An 18,873-nucleotide genomic window follows, 5' to 3' on the forward strand; every position below is an offset into this window, starting at 1 on the left:
CCTTCCCCTTTCTGTATCCCATTGCAGATGCTCTGCCCTCCCCGTCTGTATCCCACTGCAGACGCTCTGCCCTCCCCTGTCTGTATCCCATTGCAGACACTCTTCCCTCCCCTTGCCTGTATCCCATTGCGGGCGTGCATCCCTTCCCCAGTCTGTCTCCCTTTCAGAGGCTCTGCTCTCCCCCGTCTGTATCCCATTGCAGATGTTCTGCCCTCCCCCGTCCATATCCCATTGCAGACGTTCTGCTCTCCTTCGTCTGTATCCCATTGCAGATGATCTGTCCTCTCCCTGTCTGTCTCCTATTGCAGACGCTCTGCCCTCCCCCAGTCTGTATCACATTGCAGACGCTCCGTCTTCTCCCTGTCTGTATCCCACCGGAGATGCTCTGCCCTCCCCCTTCTGTATTCCATTGCAGGTGCTCTACCCTCCCCCTGTCTGTATCCCATTGCAGACGCTCTGACCTCCTCCTGTCTGTATCACATTGTAGATGTTCTCCCCTCCCCTGTCTGTATCCCATTGCCGACGCTCTGCCCTCCTCCTGTCCCTATTCCATTGCAGACGCTATGTCGTCCCTCTGTCTGTATCCCATTGCAGACGCCCTGCCATCCCCATCTGTACCATTGCAGGCGCTCTGCTCTCCCCCGTCTGTATCCCACCGCAGTCAGTCTTCCCTCCACTGTCTGTATCCCATTTCAGACGCTCTGCCCTCCCCCCTGTATGTATTCCATTGCAGACGTTCTACCCTCCCCCTGTCTGTATCCCATTGCAGATGCTCTGTCTCCATTTGACACCTTATTGAATGGCTATCCTGGTGTATGATCAAACTGAGCTCCATCTCCTTCATCCGGTTCATTAGAATAGATTGTAATTTGTTGATGACCTCATACAGATCCCTGAAGAATTCCACTCGTTGCAACTTTCCAATCACAAAATGAGTAATGATCTCTACTCAGCATTTCCTGAGAGCTACCCAGGCTGTCCCTGCTTCTGCATAACAGCCTGGGATGTTTATATCGCGTCCCCCTGTGCTGTGTAATTTACTGAATACTTCATTCTGTTTGGTGCGGCCTGTTTGGTGCAGCCCATTTTGCCGCAGACCCATTTAGGCGCAGAACTATTTCAGCGCAGCTCATGTTTATTCCTTTTTAGGCTTAGATAAAAGTATTAATCAAAGCAATAAAAATAAAAATAATGTTTATTCCCTTTAGTAAAAATATTAAAAGGACACTTGAGTACGTGTAACATTGACTCAGAGTTTTGTTTTAGAGCTAAAATGATAATTGGTCTTGCATTTATTCACATTGAAAACATTCATGAAGCTATTGAACATTTGACTGATGCGCTTCCAGATGAATTGCAACCGCTGCTGGGCTGGTTCGAGGATAACTATGGAGGTAGAAGATTACGCAGAGGAAATGGTCGGTGTCAACCGCTTTTTCCAGTTGGAATGTGGAATTTATATGAAAGAACTTTAAACAATGAGGACAAAACAGACAATGATGCAGAAGCTGCCCACAGGAGATGACAATGCGAACTTGATGTGGAACATCCAGTTATTTGGAAATATATTGACAGTTTACGAAAAGTTCAGAGAGGAAGGGACATTTACTGTAAGCATCTGATAGCAGGGCACGATATTGCATTGAAATTAAAGAAACAGATGCGAGAATAGAAACATTGGTAAAAAGATTTCATGAGAGAAATGATGTCGAGTATTTACGAGGATTGCCCATAATTTTGAATGAACATCATGTTTTAGATTTTTCGAAATGAACTTATATCGTTTATTTTTTTCTTTTTAACATTTTTACTGAAGAGCATAAACATTATTTTTATTTTTAGTCTTTCATTAATGGAACTGCCAGCAAGTTTAAATTGAGAATTGCTCTTTACTGAACATTGCTGCTTAATTGGTTGATGGGACGTCGATGTTTCAGAATCTCCACACAAGGTGTCCTGGTCCTCTCTGGCTCTTTCCAGGATCCTCCCCACATGTCGAGGTAGAGGGTGAGGGAACGGATATCGGGCACTCTAACACCCGGCTTGGCCTTTTATGTCCTATTCCAGGATGTTTCTCCTGTAATGGGAGAAGAGGAGGGAAGGAGTGAGGGTGGGAGTGGGTGCCCCTGCTGTTATTGCTTTTATAGGGGAAGGGGGAAGGGTGAGATGTCCGGAAGGATTCTGACCACAGTGTTGTATCCATGCAGTGGTACTAGTGTGCGGGGCTATTGCGTCAGGGACAGAAAAAGTGGGGGAAGGAAGGTGCTGAATTCAACAGTGAGTGTGGTGGTGCTGGAGCCTGATTTGCAGATAGAGTGTGAGCCTTGTTCGGGGGTAGGTGCTATAACAGACATACAGTGAGTGCGATGGAGCAGAAGAATATGGTGATACTTATCCTGGCAAAGTGGGGGGAAAGAATTTTGATGCTTGTCCTGTATTGCTGACCAATTCTTCAGATCATCTCAGCGTTGAGGTGAGTCTCCCTGAACGTCTTGTCCAAGTCTACCGCTAATATCGCCACAGACCCTTTCCCACACTTCCCACAGAATCAGTTTGGATGGATGTGACAAATAGCAAGGTGAAGCAAACATTAGTATGTTATATATCAAAACCAAATCTGCCACGTAAATACTTTACAATATATGCTCTGGAAATTAGATATGTAAGTATATGCAAGGGGGAGCAATGACACAGTGATATTATCGCTGGGGTCTTAAGCGAAAGACCCAGGTAATATTCTGGGGACATGAATTCAAATCCTGCCATGGCAGATGGTTGAATTTGAATTCAATATGTCTCTGGAATCAAGGGTTTATGATGACCAGGAATCCATTGTCGATTGTTGGAAAAACTCGTCTGGTTCACTGATGTCCTTGAGGGAAGGATACTGCTGTCCTTAAATGGTGTGGCCTGCATGTGACTGCAGACTGAAGACATCGCTGCTGACTCTTAACTACCCTCTGGCATGGGCGATAAATACTGGTTATCCAGCGACGCCCTCATCCTGCGAATGAGTAACAAATAATCATGGGTGCTGCAGTAATAATGGATGGTCTGAAGTTGCACCGAAACCGCAGTGACTACTAATACTGTGAAGAAAAACTTCCGTAAGTGTATATCAGGTAGATTGAACAGTATGTTGTGAACCAAATTAGAGAGCAGTTTATTTCAGATTTGGTGTTGTGTGGTCAGGAGGACGAATTAATAACCTTGCTCTGAAGCAGCTTTGGAGGAATAGTGACATCAATATGTTCCATTTTTACACAGCGTCTGAATACAGTATCGAATGTTTGAACATTCTGGTCAAACATCATGGAAGCCCCGGAGGCTCGAGGGTCAAGTTCACTCCAGTGAATTGGGCCAGAATAATATAACAATCAATGGGAGAAGACAATTGTGAGAATCATAGAGTCCGACATCACGGAGAAAGGCCCTTCAGCCCAAATTGGTCCATTCCGAACAAAATGTCCATTCAGATTAACCCCATTTCCCTGCCCTTGCCCCATATCCTTCTTATTCTTTCCTATCCGTGTATTTGTCCAAATGCATTTTAAAATTTGTTTATCTACCCGCCTCAACCACTTCTGCTGGCATCTCATTCCATGTGCACACCACCCTGTGTGTAAAAGAAATTGCCCCTCAGGTTCCCTTTTACTCTTTCCCCTTGGATCTTAAATTGATGCCCTCTAGTCCGTGGTTGTTCAATCCTGGGCGAAAAAAGACTGAGTGCATTCACTCTATTCATGCTTCTCATGATCGCATACACTTCTATCAGATCCCCCTCTGTCTCATACACTCTAAAGTAAAAACTCCTTGCTTGCCCAACCTCTCCCTATAATTCAGACCATTGAGTCCGGGCAACATCCTTGTAAATTTCTTCTGTACTATTTCCAGTATAATAACATCCTTCCCGTAGTAAAGTGAACAATACTTCACACAACACTACCAGTATTGCCTCACCACCATCCTGTATAACTGCAACATAACTCCCTAATTTCGATACTCATTACTCTGACTGATGAAGGCCAGTTTGCCAAATGCCTTTTTTCACTCCCCTATCTACCTGTGACTCCACTTTCAGAGAACATTGAACCTGAATTCCAAGGTCCCTTTGTCTCAATACAGTCCTTAAGGCACTGCCATTCACCATGAAACTCCTGCCTTGATTTGACTTTCTAAAATGCAAGAACTTACACTTATCTGTATTAAACTCCATTTGCCATTTCTCGGCCCACTTTCTCACCTGATCAAGGCACTCCTGTAATTTCTGAAATTTCTGATAATCTTCCTCACTGTCCAAGATACCGCCTATTTTAGTGTCATTTTGGGACTTATAATTCATGCCTGTACATTCTCGTCTAAATCATAGATGTGTGTAATATGTAAATATATATCCAATATACATGCATAAAACAAGCAGTAATAGTCCCAGAACCGACCCCTGAGGCATTCCACTCATCACAGGCCTTCAGCCCGACAAGCATACTTCCACTATTACCCTCTGTTTTCCTACAATGAAGCAAATCTATGATCTGATTTGCCAGCTCCCCTTCAATTCCATATGATCTAAACTTCCAGAGCAGCCTACTATGTGGAATCTTACTGAAGGCCTTACTGAAATCCATATACACTACATATACCACCATGCCCTTGTCCAAGTTACTGGTCATTTCACCAAAGCACTCTAACAAATTATTGAGCCATGATCCCCCACGCACAAAGCCGTGCTGACTCCTCATAATCACACCCAGCCTTTCCAAATGCATGTATATCGTCTCTCTCACAATCTTCTCAAGAAACTTGTCGACTAGAGATATCAGGTTTGCTGGTCTCTTGGTCCCAGGTTTTTCTTTGTAGCTCTTCTTGAAGAAGGGAACAGCTTCGCTATGCTCCAGTCCTCCGCGACCTCACCCTTTGGCTACCGACCAGGGCCCCCACTATTACTTCTCTGTCCTCCTGCAGTGTTCCTGAATTTATCTGGTCAGGACCAGGAGATTTTTAGAAATACTGCATAGTCTGAAAGATATGTCTACTTATTTCAGCTGAAAACACCAAAGAGTGAGTAAGTGATTCAATGATGATTAACATAACAAATTAAAGAATATATTCATTACAGGAAGTGACTTCAGAAGAATTCCAGACATTGTGGAATCCTAAGAATTCTCAGAAAATTGCAATCCAGAAAAGGAGGGCCATGAAACTGATCAGGAAATCAAAAAGCGAACATGCATGCAAACACACAGGAACACAAACACAAAAATCTATGATCTATATTTCAAAAGAAAAAAAAACATTGTCAAATGTGGAAATTTGCAATCGGGAGGGACGAGTTTATGGTGGATCACAGGGAAATGGCAAAGCAAATGCCCAGTTACTTTCCATCTGTCTTAATGGAGTAAGATCCAGAATATCACCCAGAAATACGAAGTGATTGTATAGGACTTGTGGAAGTCAAGACATAAAGTCAATTCATATCAGTAACAAGGCAATATTGAACATGCAGCTGGATTGAGCATTGCTAAGCTTGACAGTCCAGATTCTTCATACCAAAATCTTCAGAAATAAATCTCAAATAGATGTATTGATTGCATTGTCGATGACTGCGTTCTATTTTCCGTTATATTCTGCAGAGTCCAGAAGCTGATGTAAATAAATGTACATTCGTAAACGTGATCCAAGCACTATAGATGACTGGAAGGGAATCCAAGCATCTACAAAGGGAAGAAGAGACAGTGTGGAGAACTGCTGACAAATTAACTTGACATTTGTAGGGAAACTGTTGGAATCTATTATATAGGATGTGATATTGGATACTTAGACATTAACAGCAACATTGGAGAGACTCAGTATGCATTTCTGAAAGGTAAATCATACTTGATAAACTTTGGAATTGTTTGAAGTTGATTCTTATAGCATAGATAATGGGGATCCAGAAGAATTGGCATATTTTAGATTATCAGAAGGCTTTCTATCAGAACCCACACAGTGAGTTCGAAAATGCAATGATGTGAAGGGTATTTGGAGGAATATATGTAAGCGGAAACCTAAAGTTTGGTTTGCCTTCCTTTAAGGGAGTCAGAACATAGATGTAAAGACACGTTGCAGCAGTTTCACAGAGTGTTGGTGAGACTGTACCTGGAGTATTGTGCACAGTTTTGGTGACCGAATCTGAGAAAGAATATACTGACCACAGAGGAAGTGCAATGGACATTATCCAGACAAATCCCTCAGGTGGCAATCTTGCGTGATGACGAAACTCGGCCTATGTTCTCTTGAGGTTCAAAGAACCAGCGGTGGGTCACTGTGAACTTTATAAAACTCACAAAACATGCGACAAGTTGGAAATTAACAGGATGTTTATCTGGCTGTCTAATCCACATTCAATGCAAATAATGGCAGGATTAGGGACAAACCATTTAAGACTGCAATAAGGAGGAAAATCTGTGCGTGGAAGGGACTGACTCACACAGGCGCAAGGCAAGGCTAGATTACGGTGAATTCCCAGATAACCTACAAGTGTGTCAAGTGGAGCGGAATAACCAATTAACACGTAGGACTCATTAGTGACTTGCCAGGTTGCATCTAAATCAACTTTCGTCGTAGGAGAAGGAGGAGAGTGGTCGAAGGCTGTTTGTGTGACTGGAGGCCAGTGTCCAATGGTGTACCACAGGCATCAGTGCTGGGTCCCTTAGTATTTGTGATTCGGAGGTGCGAGTGTTGGGCTGGGGTGGACAAATCAAAAATAACAACACCAGACCATAGTCTACCAGGTTTATTCGGCAGCACTAGCTTTCGAAACATCGCTTCTTCATCAACGTGCACAACCACGTGATATAACTGATGTTGAGAGATTTTTAACCTTATTATTTACGGTATTCATAAATGATGCAGCTGTGAATATGGACGAGGGGTGGGGTGTTTAATAAATAAGTTTCGATTTGATTGGCCGGGTGGTTGGCAGTGAGGAGGAAGGCCTTATGTTACGGGTCGATGCTCATGGAATGGTCAGATGGGTGGATCAATGGCAGACAAAATGTAACCCTGATAAATATGAGGTGATGCAACTTTGGAAGAAGGAACCAGACAGGGGAGTACTCAATGAAAGGCAGCACACTAGAAAGCTCAGACGGTGCTTCTCCACATATTGCTGATGTGTCTGCACAGGTTAATACACAATCTGGGAAAGGCTAGGGGAATGTAAACATAGCCTTTATTCATCGATGCATAGATTATAAGAACTATGCGAAACTGTGCTGAAGGCAAGATGGAATATTGTGTGTGGATCTGGGAACAACATTACAGGAAGGATGTGATTGTAGTGGAGGGGGTGCAGAGCAGATTCACCAGGATGTTCCCTTGGATGGAGCATATCAGCTATGGAGAGAAGCTGGGTAATCTCAGGTTGTTTAGTTTGGAGGAGAGAAGGCTGAGAGGTCTGTGATTCAGAGGGATAGGATTACGAGGTACATGGACAGGGTGGACAGACAGCAGCTGTTGCTTTGACTCAAAGGGCCACACTGTTAAAGTGAAGGATTTGCGGTTTAGTGAAGATTTGGGAATTGTTTTTCAACTAGAGGGTGTTGGGGTCTGGAATGCACTTCTTGCGAGTGGAGTTGTAATGGTAACCTCAAACCATTAGAAACCAAATGGTTGTGCACTTCAAATGCTTTAAGATTCACGGCTGAGGTCTTGTGTTGGAAAGTGGGCCTAATGTAGACCGTGCTGTATTTCTGGTAGTACAGAGTCTGTGCTTCTGTGATTGTATGGCTGTGGAAGGTCAATCATTGAGTAGCTTAAGGTAGGAATTGATGGCTTTCTGAAGAATATCTTAACAAAGTTGTTAATAGAGAACTTGTAATATTTTCTGGAAATATGTCAATGGCAAAATTAAGAGAAAAAAATTGCAGATTTCTTACAGTCTGATGCCAGATAATTGAGGACCGGGAAATAGCAGAACTATGGAGCAAGTTATGCCTTCACGGAAGAAAACAAAACAAAAAAGAAAACTTCCTAGCAATACTAGGGAATTTCAGTCTTGTGAGTAAAAGGGAATAGAATGAAAATAGCAACTGAACAGTTTAGAGAAAGTATTGGACTGAAATTAATGGGCATAGACAAAGTCAACAGAGATTTATGACATGGGAATCATATTTGAGAAAGTGGCTTTTAGGAAATTTATGTAGGAGGTATCAATGCCATGCGAGTGGAATCTCAGAAAGATTTTGAATAAAGCCCCAAGCCAATTGTGCAAATTCGAATCCTATGGGACTCGGACTAATATATGGTCATAGATTCACAATGGGAGAGCTGGGAGGAAACAGTGAGTAGGAATAAAACAATGTTTTATTTTTATATGGAAGGCTTGGAGGATATTGTAAGGATCGTGTCTTGGGCTCCAGCTATTCCCAATATCTTTGGGTGAGTGGCGCAAATGCAATATTCCCAATCTGCTGACAGCACTAAACGATGTCAGCTTGTGAGTGGCTGAGGAGGATGTAAAAAGGTTCCAAGGTGATTGAGACAAATCGAGTGACTGGGCAAATACGTGGCAGATGGAGAGTAATGGGGAGATGAGATGTTGTGTACTTTGATAGTAACAATAGAATGGCAGCCTCCCATTTGAAAAATGAATGTTTGAAAAATGTTGCTCAATAAATGAACTTAAGCTGCATTTTTGTTTATTTCTGCGTAGCCCTCAGAGTCCATGTAGGGCAGTGAGTTCTGAAGTCAGAATGGCATTGGCACGCTGACAATTGTATATAGGCCCAGCAAGTGGGGAACTGTAACTTTGAAAGGGATCTGGATCTCCCTGTAGACCAGTCACTTAAAGCAATATTGCAGGAGTAGAAAGCAGGAAGGAAGATAAATGCTGTATTCACCTTCATTTCAGGGGGATTTGAGTACAGGAATAAATGTATCTTACTGCAGCTGTACAGGGCCTTGGTGAGACGCCATCTCGAACATTGTGCAGTATTGTGTGCAGTTTTGGTCTCTTTTCCTAACAGACGACAAACCTGACATTGAGGGAGAGTAGCAAAGGATGACCAGACTGATCTCTGGGATGACAGACTTCTTGTGGGAGCAGAGTTTGGGTCGACTGGACCTGCGTTCCATGGGCTTCAGGAAAATGAGTGAAAATCACAGTGAAATATATAACACTCTGACAGGGCGAGACAGATTAGAAGCAGATCAGTAAATCGCCTGGCTGGAACTTCTAAAACAAGGGGCCACAATATTAGGCACAGACAGGCCACTTTCCATTGAGATGAGAATAAATGACAGCACTCAGAGAGTGGCGAGCCAGGGGTACTCTCTCCCAGATCAGGCTGTGGAAATCAAGGGGCTGAATATAAATAAGGATTTCTGGAAACTGAAGGGATAGGGAGAGAGCAGGAGTATGGTGTGAAGATAGAAGATCAGCTATTATTCCAGGTTGTTCTCCAATAACACAAAACTGTGTTCCTGTACAACACTGTGTGTAGAAAATCGTGCAATATTAATAATGGGGTCTATGGAAAAAAGAGGGTAAGTGGCGAACTCCCAAAAATATCAGTAAAAACCAAAATTTAAATTTGGTCTAACACACAGTAGGACAGTCTAAATAAAACTTTAAATTACATGTTGTAATGGAACAGTGCTGTAAACGCTTTCACACGACAGTCACTCACTGGTGCACTGTGCCTTTCACCACAATCTTCACCAGAAAGCACGCGGGGGCTGATTGACCATGTGATACCGATGCCGAATTCCAGTTTTCCCCAAGATTCTCCCCACAGTTTGAAATAAAGTTCTTTCTAAATATAGACTACAATTCCCAGTTTCAGCCTCAGTTTCAAGGCCTGAAGAGCCAATTGCACTCCTGTTTTAGCTGAACACATTGATTGTATCTTTTGTAGATAGAGGGTTTCTGAGGCTGGGTTTGCTGTTCAGCAGGTGCCAGCCAAGGAATCGGGTCACAGTGAACGCCAGTTCACTTTATAGAAAAAGTTTCATGAATTGCATTGCAGCCGAATTGTATTTAATCAACAGTGTTATGGGTGAACTGCCTGTACTTAGAATGGAAGCGCAAAACTGGTGGGCTGAATGGACTACTGCAGTTCTCATTTTATGGTTCACAATGTTTAAACATGTTAAGGAAAATGATATTTTAAGGGGGAAACTGCGTTGAGGAGATGTTCGGCCGTTAACTAGAATAGGGAAAGCTCAAAGAGTTGTATGACGTATTCCTTTCCCGATACTTCTGTGCAGTGTATGGAATAGCTCTGTAAATGTTGTCACAAGCTCTCAGCTGTTAGGAAGGAGGTCTCTGCAGGGTCGACAGGATTGTGTTTCCAGTTCCCTTTTCTGATAACGAGTTTGTTGCCGGCTCTTCTCTCCGGGTTTATCCTTTAAGATCTCGGAGCAGTTTGATACAATTGAGTGCCTTGCTTGCCTGTTTCAGAGACCATTGAAGAGTGTATCACATGTCTGTGTGTCTGGAGACACTTTTAGGCCAGACAGGAAAGCACGGGAGATTCACTTCCTGAAAGTACACTGGGTAAGGAGATCGACATCTGTAATCGACATTGAACACAAGATTACTGTTACTTACACTAGATAATAGATCTCGATATTTTATTAATTGTTTTTAACTTGCAGCAGTTGCCAGAGAATTATTCTGGTCTGGATTAGCAATCCAATGACAATTCCACAACAGAACCATCTCCACATGGGGGCCTATCTGAAAACACACTGAACCGATTATTTCTGTGCTGTTGGACAGCTCTATCAAAAATAACCCCAAACAATTTGACTATCGTAATGGGATTGAGGGCGTGGTAATTGGTCTGATTGTAATTATTACCTTCTTAGGGGATAGGACATAGTTGAGTAATTACCCACGTTGCCAGGGAGATGTTAGAGTTGGAGCTGGATTGAAACAGCTTTCTCAGGTACACGGCTTGTTGTGTAGCAAAAGTCCTCAGTCCTATTGCAGGAATGGGGTCAGGGCCAAATGCCTTTGTCATATCTACAGTGTCCAGTTGTTGCTTCATATCACGTGCAGTGAATTGAATTGCTTGAGACGGGCATCTGCGCTTCTGAGGGTATCGTATTGAGGGTGAGGTGGGTAATCGACTCAGCACTTCGCTGAGGATGGTGCATATCCTGCATCTTTTACATGGATGCACAGGGCTGTTCCATTATTTAGGATGGGGATATTTGTGGAGTCCTCTCCTCCAGTAAGTTGTTTAATGGTCCATCGACTTTTATGCATGGATTTGACAGAATGGCAGAGCTTATATCTGATTTGTTAGTCTTGGGATCATCTCTCTCAATATCAGATGTTTGTCCTCCTGTTCGTACTGTAACCAGTCAAGTGCGGTAGCTTTAATGGATTGTCATCACGTTTAGGTGCACGTGATTCCGAGCCGACCATGTTCACCCACACTCGTCACTGACCCATGGATCGGCTTGATGGAAATGGTAGATGGATGGACTATCCTGGGGGAAAGGTTACAGATTGTCATTGACATCTACAGCATCAGATGATAACCAAGTTTTAGCTGCAATATCTACAATTCAATTCTACTGACTGCCCCCCAGTTCACAACCGAAACCCAGACACCCATCAGCCCTGTATTCAGTGACCTACTCTGGTTTCTGATGCGGAAATACTTCCATTTTCATATTCTCTTTCTGCTAGAAGTCTTTCCTTGGTGTCACGCCTTCAAATTGTTACATAAACAATATCCATTTAAGGTAGTAATCTGAATCTTTTCCTTTCAGTAATGCCACCTTCTGTATTTGAAGGGAATGTGTTTCCTTCTGTTTTTCTCCCTGACCATGATTCAGAGCTCTGCAGTATCAGTGATGCCAGCCTTATAAAGTTTCAGAGTCAAGGAATTGTCACCTTGCGTTACTGTTCAGTTCCCAGTGTACAACGCTCCATGTTGGACAGGATGTTTGGGCATCTTTGACAATACGTCGTTGGAAAGTGTTCAAAAACAGAAATTGCTGAAGAAATTGCGAAACATGTTGAAGAATTTTCTGGAGTGAATGCAGAGTTAAACTTTCAGGTCCAGTGAACCTTCTATAAAGGCTTTTTATTTTTATTTCCAGTATCCATAAATATTTATTTAATTGAAAAATTGTTCGGTGCCTATTCATTTCTGGAGAAATTCAGAAGGTCTGTCAACATCTGCAGAGAAAGAGAAACAGAGTTAGCGTTTCCAGTCCAGTGTGACAATTCTTCAAAATTGAATACAATTGCAAAATGGTCGTTTAGTCCCTTGCAAGATGTAGAGGATGGGTGGCAGGGAAAAGAGGGTGTGGCAAAAGAAAAATGGGCTTTTAGCAGTGGTGAAAGGAAAGATTCTGTATAACAGGTCGAATTTAAGGTGTGAATGGGGGAAAGGGGTTCTCTCTATTGAATGCAAGATAAAAAAAGACACAACCACACAAAGCTATACGGAGGCCAGGAGGGAGAATGTTGACCATGTGCTATATACATCTGGCCACAGATGCATTTTCACTTTCGTGATCATCACCCCCTATAGATAATGGAATTCAGGTGCTTGACTTCTTATTGGCACTAGTAAGTTTTTCATGCTGCCTTAGTATTGTAACATGGAGAAAAACAATCACAGTTTGACTTTTGGGCCGAGTGTTGGTTACCTGTCATTTTTAATATTGTTTAATTTTGCAGTGCTTATCTTTAAACGCTTGTTCTTGAAGTTAGTATCAGATGGAGTGTAGGATGTTGAGGAGTGACATTATAGAAACTTATCAAATCATGAGAGGTATGGATAGGGTGAATAGTCAAGGTCTTTTCCAAAGGTTAGGGGAATCCAAACATAGAGGGAATAGGTTTAAGGTGAAAGAGCATAGATTTAAAAGGGACTAAAGGGCAGCTTTTTTACACAGAGGGCGGTGTGGGTATGGAATGAGCTTCCAGAGGAAGAGTGGGAGATGCAAGGACAGCTACAACATTTAAAACACATTTGGACAAACATATGAATGGGAAACATTTAGAGGCCCATGGACCTAATGAAAACAGATAGGAGTAGTATAGTTTGGAAAACCTGGCAAGCATGGACAGTTAGAAAAGCTTCACGCAGAGTCAGGGTGGTTTTCTGAAAGGAAAATGATATTTTGCCCTGTAAAATCATACAAATTATTTCTGGAGATGCCTGTAAATGTAACAAGCGGACTTGATTAGGGGGATCTGGTGGACACGAGGCTTTCCAGAGATTTTCCACAAGGTATTACAAAACAAAAGTTCTTACATAAAACAGAAGCTCCAGGACGTCGGATACTGTATTAACATGGGATGATGATTGTTTAACACAGAAATCGGAGAGTCAGGATTAATGGATCTTTATGGTAAAGGTTTATCTGCTGGAGTACCACAAATATCAGTCTGATGGCATCAGTTATTTGCAATCTATACTGACAGCCTGAAGGAGGGAGCTGAGTGCAATATACATCCGAGTTTGAGGATGACACTGAGAATCAAAAGGCAGGCTGTTACTTAATGGAGAGGACTTCCAGAAAAGGAACAGGAATGGCATCGGAGTCTTCCTGGGTATGAAACATAAAGTCAGCATGATGATGCAGCAAGGAACTTGGTTGGTACATTAGGTAGTTTCCTGAGAAGAAAGGGTTGTGTTATTGAGCATCTCTAAGATGGTGAGGCGATAATACATTGGGGTTTAAATGAATGAGGAGTGATAATGCTGAAACATGCAAGAAACAAAAGGGGTTGGAGAAGGTAGATGTTGACACGTGTTTTTCTATTCTTGAGCAAAGTGTTGAACTCGATGATATAGATACCAAATAAGGAACATCGATTTCAATCTGAGATGCAGAGTCATGTCATCTCTCCGAAGGTACTGAATGTCTGGAATTCCCTAACCCAGACAGGTGTGGAGGGATACAAGGAGTCGCCAAGTGAGTGGAGTTGAGCCCTGGAGTAGATCAACCATGTTCTTATTAAATGACAGGGTTAGCTTGAGGGGCCGATTGACCTACTCCTGTTCCTATTTATTAATTTCACATGTTATGCTTTTGGAAAGTAACGGGTTATTTTGCTGGAAATCGTGTTGTACAATGTTGCATTAAGGGAGAGCAGAGGATTTGTTGTTTTAACCCTGGGTGGGGTATGTGGCTGATTCCCAGTGGATCTGGGTAAGCAACATGACCCACATCTGGAGCAGAAGTTACAGAGAGGGGAAGCCTGGAAACAGGGACTGGGGGGTTGGGGTGGTGGTCACTTCCTGATCCAGCCTGGATTTTCGAAGTACATTTCCAAAACTACACCTAACCATCGGAGTGGCCTCGATCTGCCCCAGTTTACCATGTCCGAGGGCTGAATGGAACATCAGAACATAGGGCTGAGGGACACAAGTGGGCTAATCGGCCCTTTCACACTACTCCACCAGTAAATAAGGTCATGGCTCATCTCATTGTGATCCCAGCTGCACGTTTCTTTCCATGCACCATTATCCCTGATTCACCTGTCCATGGAAAATCAGGCAAAGCCAGCTTCGATGTAATATAAAGGTCCAGCCACCCCAAACTTCTGAGAAAGAGAATTCCCACTTGACTGAAATCCCGCTTTGTGGATTTATCCTAATTCCTGCTCTGAATGATGTTTGAGGGTGTCACTGTTTCATTTTCTTGTCCCATTCCTCCACTGCTGGCACCAAATTTTAAATGTAACCAGGTTGGTTATATGGCCGATGATAAAGTTCTCAGACTGAGTCAGGTTCTGAGAACTTTATCATCATACAGATTTCTTTAGTTAGCCACAAGTAACTAACAGAACTAACAGATGCGCATGGTGGATCTGTGGTTAGCACTGATAACTCCCGTCACCAAGTAGCTGCGTTCAGTTCCAACCTCGGGCAACCCTCTGTGTGGATTTTGAACATTCTCCCCATGCCTGTGTGGATTTCCTCCCAGTGTTCTCGTTTCCTCCTATCGTCCATAGATATGCAGCTTAGAGCGGATTGGCCATGCTTAATTGCCTATAGTACCCGGGGATGTGTAGGTTAGATCTCCCCGATTAAAAGCAATCAGTTAAGTTTTTTTTCATCGTATGTTAGTGCCTGGGCCGCTGAGGTCCCAGCATCGATATGGCTAGACATTGAGCCCTCTCAGACAAAGTGAACCCTCATTAGTCTGTTGTTCTTCGATAAAATGATAACATTTTGGAATATTGTCATAAAATAATGATTACCAATACTGTTAAAACTTCAAGGACAATGCGTCAGATCGAGGCAATACAGCCAAAACCATGTTTCTTACTCCAATAATTGGTATACCGGGGATAATGGATTCCAGGTTTTAACTGTGGGCAGCGATGGGGGTACCTTGCTTGGGTGATTTAGAATTATTAGTATCCCTACAGTATGGAAACAGGTCTTTGGGCCCAGCAAGTCCACTTCGATCCTCTGAAGAGTAACCCACCCAGACCCATTCCTCTACCATCCTATATTTACCCTGACTAATGCCCCAACTTACAGATCTTGGAACACTATGAGCGATTGAGCAATGGCCAGGTCATCTGACATGCACATGTTTGTGACTGTGGGAGGAAACCTACGCAGACACATTTGAGAATATACTAACTCCACACAGCGAGTCACTCAAGGCTGGAACTAAACCCGTGACCCTGGTGCTGTGAGTCAGCAGTGCAAACCACCGAGCCAGCACCTGTTACTTGAAGGAGAAACAATGATACCGTTTGATCAAATAACTCGTAAGTATGGACTACCTAGTAGAGACTTCTTCTGTTTTTTTTTCCAGATTAGAGATTTGATTAAAAAACACAACTTTAAAAACCACTTATAGATCCGATACAGAGAAGCAGATGATTATTGTAAAGAATACACTCTCTGTCAGTACCCTTTACCATTTGTTGGATAGTTTCCACGCAGACAACACTGTGAAGCTTCGTGACGTCTGTGCGAGAGAATTGGGATTTTAGATCTCTTCGGAGACATGGGAGGATATTTGTGAAAATGCTCGAAGGATTTTGATCTGTAATAGAACCCATTCCATGCAGTTGAAAAATCTTCATAGGTTCTTTCTGACCCCAGATGTTCTCTCAAAATTCAAAGTGGGATTATCTTCAGCGTGTCCTAAATGCAGAATGACTACAGGCACTCTTACTCATTGCATGTGGTCCTGCTTCAGGCTTCGTATATATTGGAGCACTACGTTAGGTGTAGTAGAGTGGGTCTTGGGGACCGAATTGGAGATGGACCCGGCTTCTCTTTTCCTGGACCTGCCCAGATTATCTTACGCAGATGCACATGGGAAAATATATATATATCCTTACTTTCTATGCTAGGAAAAAATATTATGTTGTGTTGCATGTCTGAAAACTCCCCGGGTCTGTTGAGACTTTGTAACCTTATCATGGAGAATATCCCTTTGAACTTTCTCACCAGCATGGTGCTCCAAAAAAAAGAGATTAATAGAAGTCATAGAATCATCGAGTCATGGAGATATACAGCATGGAAACAGTCCCTTCGGTCCAACCCATCCATGCTGACCACATATCCCAAACCAATCCAGTCCCACCTGCCAGAACCCTGGCCCATAACACTCCAAACCCTTCTTATTCATTTCCCCATCCAAATGCCTCTTAAATGTTGCACTTGTATCAGCCTCCCTGACATCACCTGGTAGTTCATTCCATACACGTACCACTCTCTGTGTGAAATAGTTGCCTCGCAGTTCTCTATTATATCCTTCCCCTTTCATCCTAAACTTATACCCTCTCATTTTCACTCCCTGACTCCAGGGAAAAGACTTTACCGATTTACCCTATCCATGCCGCTCATAATTTTGTAAACCTCGATAATGTCACCCCTCAGCCTCCGACGCTCCAAGGAAAACAGCCCCAGCCTGTTAAGCCTCTCTCTCTAGCTCAAATCCTCCAAAGCTGGCAACATCCTTGAAATCTTTTCTGAACCCTTTCAAGTTTCACAACATCTTTCCGATAGGAAGGAGACCAGAATTGCATGCAAAATTTCAACACTGGCCTAACCAGTGTCCTGTACAGCCGCAACATGATCTTACAACTCCGATACTCAATACTCTGACCAATAAAGGAAACGCCTTCTTCACTATTCTATCTACCTGTGATTCCACTTTCAAGGAGCTATGAACCTGCACTCCAAGGTCTCTTTGTTCAGCAACACTCCCTGCCACCTTACCATTAAGTTGAAAAGTCCTGCTAAGATTTTCTTTCCCACAATGCAGCACCTCACATTTATCTGAATTAAACTCCATCTGCCACTTCTCAGCCCATTGGCCATTTGGTCAATCTGAGGTGACCCTCTTCGCTCTCCACCACACCTCCAATTTTGAAGTCATCTGCAAACTTACTAATTGTACCTCTTATGCTCGCATCTGAATCATTTATGTCAATGACAAGAAGTACTGAATCCAACACCGATCCTTGTGGTGCTGCACTTGTCACAGGCCTCCAGTCTGAAAAAAACAACCCTCCACGACCACCCTCTTCTTCTACCTTTGAGCCAGTTCTGTATCCAAATGGCTAGTTCTCCCTGTATTCCATGAGATCTAACCATGCCATTCAGTCTCCCATGGGGAACCTTATCAAAACCCTTACTGAAATCCGTATAGATCACATCTACCCCTCTACCCTCTTCAATCCTCTTTGTTACTTTCTTAAAAAACTCAATCAAGTTTGTGAGACATGATTTCTCACGCACAAAGCCATGTTGACTATCATTAATCTGCCCTTGCCTTTCCAAATACATGCACATCCTGTCCCTCAGGATTCCCTCCAACAACTTGCCCACCACCAACGTCAGGCTCACTGGTCTATAGTTCCCTGGCTTGTCCTTAACACCCTTCTCATACAATGGCACAACGTTAGTCAACCTCCAGTCTTCCAGCACCACACCTGTGACTATTCATACTACAAATATCTCAGCAAGAGGCCCAGCAATCACTTCTCTAGCTTCCCACAGAATTCTAGGGTACACCTGATCAGGTCCTGGGGATTTATCCACCTTTACCCGTTTCAAGACATCCAGCACTTCTTCCTCTGTAATATCGACATTTTGCAAGATGTCACCATCTATTTCCCTACATTTTATATCTTCCATATCCTTTTCCACAGTAAATACTGATGCACAATACTCCTTTAATATCTGCCACATACTTCCTGTGCTAGTAAAAATATTCTGTTGTGTTGGATGTCTGAAAAACTTCCGGGTGTGTTGTGTCATTATAAGCTCGTCATGGAGAATATCCCTTTTGACATTCTCACAAGTATAGTGCACCGAAAAGCTGAGATGTATATAAGATATGGCAACCCTTTTTGGATTACCGTGATACAGGCTGATCTGACACTCTAAAAAGTGCTTTTCTATCGTCATGACGATATTGTCTAATGAATCACATACTAAGAATTGTGAATGTATGAATGTGTATCAGTTCATGCTCTCGAAGAACGAAAGCTATCACTTTGTTATGCTGAGCCATATTATTTATTTATTATTTATTGTTTATTTTTGTTTTTCTTCTATCCGTTTACAGACTTTAACTTATTTTGTATATACATGCACATGGGTGTAATTTTGTTCAGTTATCTGAGTTGTTCTGTTATTGGTTTAATATAAATAATAAAATATCTTTTTCAATAAAATAAATGTTAAAAAATTCAAATACTAACATTGATAGATTAGAGTCCCAAATAACTCTGATTACAGAGACCACTCATGCTGGTTTATATTGAAGGTCCCAACACGGGTGATGGGGTGAGGTTGAGAGAGCATCCCCTTCATGGTAACCTCTATCAGTGTGGGGAATTGAAACTGCGCTGGTGGCCTCCCTCTGCATCACAAACCA

Source organism: Chiloscyllium punctatum, chromosome 14 (assembly GCF_047496795.1).
Source record: "Chiloscyllium punctatum isolate Juve2018m chromosome 14, sChiPun1.3, whole genome shotgun sequence".
In the NCBI taxonomy this organism is placed as follows: Eukaryota; Metazoa; Chordata; class Chondrichthyes; order Orectolobiformes; family Hemiscylliidae; genus Chiloscyllium; species Chiloscyllium punctatum.